The following is a 10581-nucleotide window of genomic DNA, read 5'->3' as shown; positions in this document are numbered from 1 at the left end:
GACGCGTATCTGGAGGGATGCAGATATGACATGTGCCCCAGGCGACCTCCCTCTTCAATCATCAGGGGGGGCGCAGAGCTGCTGACAGCATTCCTGAGTCTAAGGGAATAACAATCATCCAGCAGCCTGCCCTTCTCAGCCTTTGTCATATATCTACACTACAAGCTATTGAGAGGTAAACACCAAAGTTTTCCCTCACTCCCTAATAAGAGATCATGTCTCAGTCCCCGGAGATAGCAGCAGAAGCTTCTGGTCTGGAGGTTACAAGATCTCACATCCATTCAGCTCTGTCATTCACACATTCCTCAGCCTTATCTCAGAGTGCTGTTTACTTACTTTTATTTATGACACTCTCTGCACTTTAACCATTACGCTGCTGGCAATCACTGTGGCCAGATTTAACACCCTCTCTCTTGTACAGTGTACCTCAGTTGTTAGAATGCATTATATTTCTAGCTCAGTACCTATCTACTGATATTTAATAGGTTGTCAGACTTTTATTATGTTATAATTGTCACTGCAAATGTTCCATTGCTTTCATTCATATGAGAGTGGTGGCTGCCAAATGTATTTCCTTTTAAACAATACCAGTTGCATGGAAATCCTGCTGATCCTTCTGGTCACTAGGGTCTAAATCACACACCTGAAACATGCATGCAGCTAATCTTTTCAGATGTGTCATAGACATTTGATCTGCATACTAGGGTCTATGGCAGGGATCACACTTGTTTTTCAGTTTTCAACTCAGCTTTTTCTGCGTACATTTTCTGCACACCAAGTGTGTTTCTATGCAGAAAAACTTGTGCTTTTTTTCACAACCGCTAATGTAATTGATACAGAAAACTGACAAAATGTGCAGAATTATCATGCAGAATGTCAGTTTTTTTCTGTGCAAGAAAAACACATTAAGTGTGAACTAGCCCCTTGATTAACATGAGTTTTCAGTTTTTCTGTGCAGAAAACACGTATGAAAACAGTCAAGTATGTTCCCTGCCTTAAAGTATTAGAGGCAGTGGATCAGAAGGATAGCCTCATTTATTTCATGATGGGGTTACCCTGTCCAAAAAGGTTAGACAGGATGCTGTTGATTGTAGGTGAGTGTGTGTGTGTGTGTGTGTGGGGGGGGGGGGCGCAATTTTAGTATTTGCCATGGGCGCTGTCTTGCCTAGATACGCCACTGCCAGTCCCTGCACTGGCTACATAGCCCCACAGCATGATGGAACCACCACATTTTACTGTAGGTAGCAGGTGTTTTTCTTGGAATGCTGTGTTGTTTTTCCTCCATGCATAATGCCTTTTGTTATGCCCAAATAACTCATCAGTCCACAGCACCTTATTTCAAAATGAAGCTGGCTTGTCCAAATGTGCTATAGCATACCTCAAGTGGCTCTATTTATGCTGTGGGCTTCCTCTGCATCGCTCTAGCATACAGCATCTCCTTGTGTAAAGTGCACCGAATGGTTGAACGATGCACAGTGACTCCATGGTGCTGGTCTGTGGGTTGACTATGTCTGTTCTCACCATTCATCGCTTCTGTCTATCCAAGATTTTTATTGGTCTGCCACTTAAAGCCTTAACTTGAACTGAGCCTGTGGTCTTCCATTTCGTCAATATGTTCCTAACTGTGGAAACAGACAGCTGAAATCTCTGAGACAGCTTTCTGTATCCTTCCCCTAAACCATGATGGTGATCAATCTTTGTCTTTAGGTCATTTGAGAGTTGTTTTGAGACCCCCATGTTGCTACTCTTCATAGAAAATTAAAAGAGGAAGGAAAATTACAATTGACCCCCTTAAAGAGGAGCTGTTAGGTATAAGGTCTCAGAGAAAATAAACACATATATCAGTAGCTAAAGATTGGCTGTACTTACATTACATATGCATTTCACTGTCCACGTTTGGATTTCACAGAATTTGTATATAGTATATGCAGAGATAGATGCTCCTGACAGCTCATGGCAGGCTCCATGTTTTTCTGTCAAATGTGTTGTCATGTCCTGCCTGCTTCCTGATCACAGATAAGCTTGTACTTGAACAACACAGTGTGCAGTGAATATTAATGAGCCATGTGGCTAGGAACAATAGCTGACTCCTGCAGTGTACTCTGCCCGAGATTTATCAGTGCTACGCGATTACAAGCTGCTGTAACGTCTCATTAGCAGCCGAGGGGAGAGCCCCAGAATGCTTTGCAGTATGGTATGCGGCTTGCGTCTTCTTAAGAATAACAGACTTGCTGATAAGCACACATCAAAGGTAACTGAGATTTTTATCTTCACTAATTGCTTTTGGGCTTCCTTCTAAACTGTTTAACACAGGAGAATAGAGGTTTAAATTAGCTTCTGCAGCCTGACAGTTACTCTTTAAATACTCTTCCTCATACTTGGATTCACCTATATATGTAGGTCAGGAGTCATTGAGCTTACCAAGCCAATTTGAGTTTCAATAATTAGTTCTAAAGGTGTTGGAATCAATAATATGACAACAGTGCCCAAATTTATGCACGTGCCTAATTTTATTTAAATAATTATTGCGCACTTTCTGTAAATCCAACAAACTTCATTTCACTTCTCAAATATCACTGTGTATCTCTCCTATATTGATAGATGTATGTCAGTATTCCTGCTCTTACCAGGTCAGGTTCTGCTGCCTCCGCTGACAGCGCATCTGGGACTTCTGGTGCGGCTGGCCGCATTGACAGGGATGGTGTCAGCAGCGTTCATGTGGAGATCCGGCCGCATGATACTCAGACTGTAAAACAGGGTGGACGCACGGGCTGTCAGAATCGCTCCTCTTATGCTCTAAGGAAGCGTGTCAGCTGATCACCTGTCAGCTGACACGCATGGCTCCACCTCCGGTTCCTGATTGGCCAAGCGGCTTGGGGGTGTGTTCTCCTGCTTACCCGACTCTGTAACTTTGCCAATCTGATCTGTTGCTGACCTCGGCCTGATTAACCACATTGAATTAGCCTGTCGATTTTGTACCTTACCAATCTGATCTGTTACCGACCTGATTTGTCTGACCATTTTCATTATCTGTACTCAGTGTTAGTGCTGCCTTCTACTGACACTGTCTGTAGACATTTCCCGTTTAGGGAACGTCTGATATTTGTCTGTCTGCTAGTGCTCACACACTAGCAGATCGTTACATTTGAGCAGACCATATCGATATGGAAGAGCTTTGCAAACAAATGCAAGCTCTCACGCTGGCGGTTGGTAACGTAAGCAGTACTGTAACCAACCAACAGCAACAGTTGGACAGTTTGTCCCAGGCTGTTCGCGGACTGCAGCCGCAGCAGCAAGTTCAAACTGCTCCACCAGTTCACCCGGTATCTGAGCCTAAAATGCCATTGCCAGAGAGATTTTCCGGACATAAAAGCGATTTTTGCAATTTCAGGAATCGCTGTCAGTCTTACTTTGAAGTTAGACCTATTTCTTCCGGCAATGAGCATCAGAGGGTCACCCTGGTAAAAACAATATTGCAGGGTGATTCCCAAACTTGAGCCTACAATTTACCACCTAACCATGAGGCGTTAAATTCTGTCAATGATTTCTTTGATGCCATGGCTATTATGGCTATTATTTATGATGACCCAGATACAGTTGCCACTGCTGTACGCAAAATACGCAACCTCCGTCAGGGACATAGTTCTGCGGAGAAATATGCTGCGGAATTTTTAAAGTGGGTTAGTGCCTCTAGGTGGGAAAATTTCGCTCTCATGGATCAATTTTTATTGGGTTTATCTGATAAAGTGTCTGAAGTCTTAATTGGTCACCCTGAGCCCCACACTCTGGAGGAAGCCATTGTTTTGGCTATTAAAATTGACAGCAGAATCCGTTATCATCACCAGAGCAGATCTCGGTCATTTTTACGTCCCTCCGTGCTAACTTTCAGCCCTGTTACGCACTCTGATGAACCCAAGCAGTTGGGTCACACTAAATTGTCTGATCTTGAGAGGCAGAGAAGAAGACAGGAGGGTTTGTGTCTTTATTGTGGGGAAAAAGGGCATATGGTACAAAATTGTGTTAAGAAGTCGGGAAAACTTACCTGCCTAGGTTCTGTCAGGCTGGAACAATAAGACACAGCGCAAAGTCAAAGAGTGGTGTGCAGCTACAAGGTGGGGGCGGGTCCCAAGCCCCAAAAGTAGAAATGAAAACAACAATGTACCTAAGCGCACTAATGGACAGTGGATGGCTATTCCTGCAGGTGCAGTACTGTCTCAACAAGATAGGTCAGCCGATGTGATGAGCATGAAAAAGAAATACAGTACCTCTTCCAGCCGTGTATGTGGTGGGTGGTACCTCTCTCTATGTACAAATCTTGCTGTAATCCCGATATCCAGGGACACGCTGGCGCTCTGCTCAGCGTGGATGGAGACTGACCACGTGATCCCCTGGTCAGCTGACACCCAAACTTCCTGTTCCTGGCTTCTCTGCGCTCCAACAGTGGCTCCAATCTCAGTAGCAGTGAAGGCAACAGCGGCGCTTCCTGGCTGAAAATAGGGAGAAGTAGCAGCTACGAAGCTCTGTAGTAGTGAGGGATAAAGTCATGGCAGAAGGAGTACATGATGCCGATGGCAGGCGCTGTGCAAAACCTCAATATAGAAAGAGAACAGTAAGAGGAAGCAGAGCAGGGACATGGCACGGTGTGTTTCTATATTGAGGTTTTGCACAGCGCCTGCCATCGGCATCATGTACTCCTTCTGCCATGACTTTATCCCTCACTACTACAGAGCTTCGTAGCTGCTACTTCTCCCTATTTTCAGCAGGAAGCGCCGCTGTTGCCTTCACTGCTACTGGGATTGGAGCCACTGTTGGAGCGCAGAGAAGCCAGGAACAGGAAGTTCGGGTGTCAGCTGACCAGGGGATCACGTGGTCAGTCTCCATCCACGCTGAGCAGAGCGCCAGCGTGTCCCTGGATATCGGGATTACAGCAAGATTTGTACATAGAGAGAGGTACCACACACCACATACACGGCTGGAAGAGGTACTGTATTGCTTTTTCATGCTCATCACATCGGCTGACCTATCTTGTTGAGACAGTACTGCACCTGCAGGAATAGCCATCCACTGTCCATTAGTGCGCTTAGGTACATTGTTGTTTTCGTTTAGGTTCTGTCAGGGGTGTACCCCTAGGCGATCTACAATCACCCCAGACTTTTGATAAACTGCTGCTACCTATTAAGGTATCTTTGAAGGATTGTGAGTTCTCTTCTCAAGCCTTCATCGATTCTGGAGCAGCGGGGAACTTTATCGATGCCAGTTTAGTAGAGGAATGGGGAATCCCTTTAATACCCATGGCGAAAAAACTCTACGTAACTGGTATTAATGACTCTCCTCTGCAGGATCATCAACCACATTCTCAGACAGCCTCTCTCTCATACCAGAATTGGCTTGTTTCATGTGGAGGAGATGTAATTTTATGTTTTGAAAATGACGTCATGTTCCATTGTTCTAGGTCTTCCCTGGTTACAAAAACATTCCCCTCAGTTTGTCTGGAGCACAGGACAACTCATGTCTTGGTCTCCATTTTGTATTAAGAACTGTTTACAAAAATTGCTGTTGCATTCTTTGAGTTTGTCTGTAGAGGGGGTTCCTAAGCAGTATGTACAGTTTTGTGATGTGTTCTCTCCACAATCAGTGGACAAATTGCCTCCGCATCGTTCCTTTGATTGCCCCATCGATTTAAGGCCAGGTACTATGCCTCCTAGAGGTCATATTTACCCCCTGTCTGGTCCTGAGAAAAAAACTATGAAGGAGTACATCAAATAAAATTTAGAGAAGGGTTTCATCCGCCCTTCTAGTTCTCAGGCCGGAGCAGGGTTTTTCTTTGTTCAGAAGAAGGATGGTTGTCTTAGACCATGCATTGATTATAGGGGTCTGAATAACATCACCATAAAGAGCAAATACCCCTTACCGCTTATAAAGGGTTTGTTCTCACAAGTCACTGGGGCACAGAAATTTTCCAAATTAGACCTCAGAGGGGCTTATAACCTAATCAGGATCAGACAGGGGGATGAATAGAAGATCGCTTTCAACACACAAGACAGTCACTACGAGTACCTGGTGATGCCTTTTGGGTTGTGTAATGCACCTGCTGTGTTTCAGGATTTTGTGAACAAGATTTTTAGGGATGTACTAGGTAGATTTGTTATCGTTTATTTAGACGATATTCTTATTTTTCCAAGAATATTGATGTACATTGCCAACATGTTAAATTTGTGCTACAGAAGTTAAGAGAGAACTCACTTTATGCTAAGAGTGAGAAGTGTGTATTCGAGGTCAGAGAAATTCAATTTCTAGGTTATATCATCTAAGATTCAGGTTTATCTATGGACAAGAAAAAGGTTGATGCAGTGTTGGAGTGGCCTCAACCTCTCGGTCTGAAACCCTTGCAGAGGTTTATTGGTTTCGCGAATTACTATCACAAATTCATTCACAACTTCTCTACCATCATAGCTCCTTTGACCAATATGACCAAAAAAGGAGACGATCCTTCTAATTGGTCTGTTGAGGCGTCCTAGGCCTTTCAGACCCTCAAAGAGGCCTTTTGTTCCGCCCCTATCCTTATGCATGCCGATGTCCTCCGACCGTTTATTGTTGAGGTTGATGCCTCAGAGATAGGGGTAGGTGCCGTCCTATCTCAATATTCTGGTCAACCAGAACGCTTGCACCCTTGTGCGTTCTTCTCATGTAAATTCAGTTCAACTGAGAGAAATTACGACATTGGTAATAGAGAATTGCTTGCAGTTAAGATGGCATTCGAGGAACGGAGGCATTGGCTAGAAGGGGCAGAACACACCATTACTGTGTACACAGATCACAAAAATCTGGAGTACATAGAAGGAGCCAAAAGACTGAATCCCAGGCAGGCTCGCTGGACTTTATTCTTTTCTCGCTTCAGGTTTATCATAACATATAAACCTGGGAACAAGAACATAAAGGCTGACGCATTATCCAGATGTTTTGATCCTGTTGAGTTACTACCTGTTACTCCTTCTAGTATACTTCCAGAACACATTGTCATTTCTGCAACCGAATTGTCAGCTGATTTATTGGAATCACTGGCTCAATTTCAGGCAGAGGCCCCATTGGAGAAACCTTCTGAGCGATTGTTTGTCCTGTTGCATTTACGACTATCTGTACTGAAACAATGTCATTGCAGTAAGGTAGCTGGTCATCCAGGTGTCACCAGAACATTGAATTTACTCCAGCGGCATTTCTTGTGGCCTTCTATCCGTACTGATTGTAGGGAATTTGTGTCAGAATGCACCATCTGTGCTAGAAGCAAAACGACCAGGAGTGCCCCTGCTGGTACGCTACAACCATTGCCAGTTCCCAGTTCTCCCTGGACGCACATTTCGATGGACTTCATTGTTAATCTCCCTGCGTCCCAGGGAAAACCGGTTATCTGGGTTGTTGTGGATTGGTTCAGCAAAATGGCACATTTCATTCCACTAGAGAAATTACATTCTGCCAAAGCATTGGCCGATTTGTTTGTTGAAAATATTTTTCGATTGCACGGCATTCCAGAAAATATTGAATCCGACAGAAGGGTGCAATTTGTATCCCAGTTCTGGAAAAACTTTTGTACACTTGTAGGTATGTCTTTATCCTTTTCCTCTGGATTCCATCCTCAGACAAATGGCCAGACGGAAAGAACTAATCAGTCTCTTGAACAGTTTCTAAGGTGTTATGTTTCTGAATCCCAGGAAGATTGGGTTCAGTTTTTGCCGTTTGCAGAAGTTGCTCATAACAATTTATTGAATGCCTCTTCCAAGTTTTCTCCATTTCAAGTGGTTTTCGGGAGATCTCCCAGATTCTCCTTTGTTCCCTCCTCCTCATCTTTCCCAGTCCTGCAGGATTGGGTGATCAGGATGCGAGAAATTTGGGCCTCAGTCAATCAGAATTTAAAGGAAGCTGTGGCTTTTCAGAAGCAACAAGGCGATTGTCATCTCTCTCCTCACCAGTAGTTTTCCCCTGGTGATCGAGTATGGGTTTCCACGAGGAATATTGGTTTGAGCCAGCCCTCGGCCAAACTCGGTCCCAAATACATTGGCCCTCATCTTATTTCTGAAATAATTAATGAAGCAACCTATAAGTCTCTACCGGCTTCCATGAAGGGGAGCAAGTCTTTTCATGTGTCATTGCTGAAGTCTGCTGCCAATGCTGATGCTGATTCCACTCCCCCCCCTCCCGTGATTATTGATGGGGAACCTGAATATGAGGTAGAAAAAAATTCTAGATTCTAGGAAAATAAGGAATTCCATACAGTATCTGGTACATTGGAGGGGTTACGGCCCGGAGGAGAGATCTTGGATTCCTGCTCATAGACTTCATGCAGATGAATTGATTTCTGAATTTCATAATTCACACCCGGATAGACCAGTTTTGGCGTGTTCGGAGTCCACGCCTCGGTGGGGGGGGGGGGGGGGGTGCATTGGTAATGTCAGTATTCCTGCTCTTACCAGGTCAGGTTCTGCTGCTTCCGCTGGCAGCGCACCTGGCAGGGATGGTGTCAGCAGTGTTCATGCGGAGATCCGGCCGCATAATACTCAGACTGTAAAAGAGGGTGGACGCACGGGCTGTCAGCATCGCTCCTCTTATGCTCTGAGGAGTGTCAGCTGATCACCTGTCAGCTGACACGCATGGCTCCACCTCCGGTTCCTGATTGGCCATAAGGCTTGGGGGTGTGTTCTCCTGCTTACCCGGGCTATTTAAGCTCTGTTCTGACACTTGCTCACTGTCTGCTCTAGCTAACACTGTGCAGTGAAAGCTTCAGACCTTAGTCAGTTCCATGTGTGGCTTGAACTGGCAGGACCCCGGGGATTCCATACTAGCTCAGCTTATTATATATTGATTACTGTGTTTGACTTCTGCCTGTTTTTCTGACTACTGCTTTGGTATGCAATGCCTGATAAATTTGGTACTGCAGAAACAGGTGTATATCATTACACTTTAATGGCTGATGGGCTGTTTATGGACCATATAAAATAACCTATTCGGGTGGCACTTATACATGGCTACCTATACAAGGTTACCTATACTGGGGGCACCTAAACTTCACTACCTATATTGGGGGCACTTATACCTGGCTAACCTATACTGGGGGCACCTATACCTGGCTAACCTATACTGGCGGCATCTACAGTATACGTGACTATATACAATACAAATAACATTCATATCGTGCTTTTCTCCTGGCGGACTCAAAGCGCCAGAGCTGCAGCCACTAGGATGCGCTCTATAGGCAGTAGCAGTGTTAGGGAGACTTGCCTAAGGGCCCCTACTGAATAGGTGCTGGCTTACTGAACAGGCAGAGCCGAGATTTGAACCCTGGTCTCCTGTGTCAGAGGCAGAGCCCTTAACCATTACACCATCCAGCCAACAGACTATATATACTGGGGGCACCTATACCTTGCTATCTATACTGGGGGCACCTATACTTGGCTACCTATACTGGGGTAACCTATTCTTGGCTACCTATACTGGGGTCAAATATACCTGGCTTCCTATACTGGGGGCACCTATACTTGGCTACCTATACTGGGGGCACCTATATCTGGCTTCCTCTACAGGGGGCACCTATACCTGGCTACCTACCTACCTATACTGAGGGTGGTTTTTCTGCTCGCACTGTCGCTATAACATGTGGTGCTAATTGTCAGGTTCTGTGCAATCATTCCAAATCTGGAGGAGGGGGGGGGGGGGGGCATACTCAAAAGTTTGCCTCAGGCATCAAAAAGTCTAGATCTGGCCCTGTTCCCAACAGTGGCAGGAATGGCCGCACCTTCCGTTCCCAGAATAGCGACAGCCTAAGTGTTTGGCAGTGAGAGAAAGCAATTCGAATGAAAACAATCTCATTTGTAAACAAACTTATCAGTGTAGATCTTTTAATTAGGTATTTTGCATGTATCATACATAATGATAATCATTAAGCTATATTCATTATTGAGAATAATTGCATTTTGAGAACGCATGTTACGTGTGTAATCAGGATTATGACTGCATTGATTTGATACTTATAATTACAGCATTATGTTTTGTCCAGGAGACACACGGTGGACCAGTTTGCACAGACTGGGTAAATCAAGGGAAGGTGTCTTACCTTGACTCAACCAAACTCCCTGCCATCCTTTTACTGGAATTTATAAAGCTGACTGAAAACTGCAGAGAGAGGATGTGGTAAATGTAAATGAATGTTTTAGCAGGGATTCTGTGGAGAATATATGCAAATGTGAGCCTTCATTTGTGCCGTTGGTGTGCGAGCAGATGGGCCTAAGAGCTGGGAAGCTATCCATACAATTTATGGAGCCATAGATAGAGAGGCTTGATTGGCCAAAATCTGAAGACGCCATGGGGAAGTTTATTGAGTGTTTAAATAGGGATTAGAAACAGGTTGCATTATTGTAAATTTGAACAATATAAATGCACATAAATGAAATGCTAGTGAGGATGCTATAATAATATGTACTGGAAGCAGTTTACTTTCTTTCCAGTTTACAATTGCACTTGCAGTTAGAAGCGTAACTGTAAAGGGGAGCAGTTCCTGCAACTGCACGGGGGCCCAGGGCTGTTGGAGGACCA

The sequence above is a fragment of the Hyperolius riggenbachi genome, chromosome 5, assembly GCF_040937935.1.
Source record: "Hyperolius riggenbachi isolate aHypRig1 chromosome 5, aHypRig1.pri, whole genome shotgun sequence".
Taxonomy (NCBI): domain Eukaryota; kingdom Metazoa; phylum Chordata; class Amphibia; order Anura; family Hyperoliidae; genus Hyperolius; species Hyperolius riggenbachi.
The sequence above is the reverse complement of the archived record's forward strand: the minus strand, read 5'-3'. Positions refer to the sequence as shown.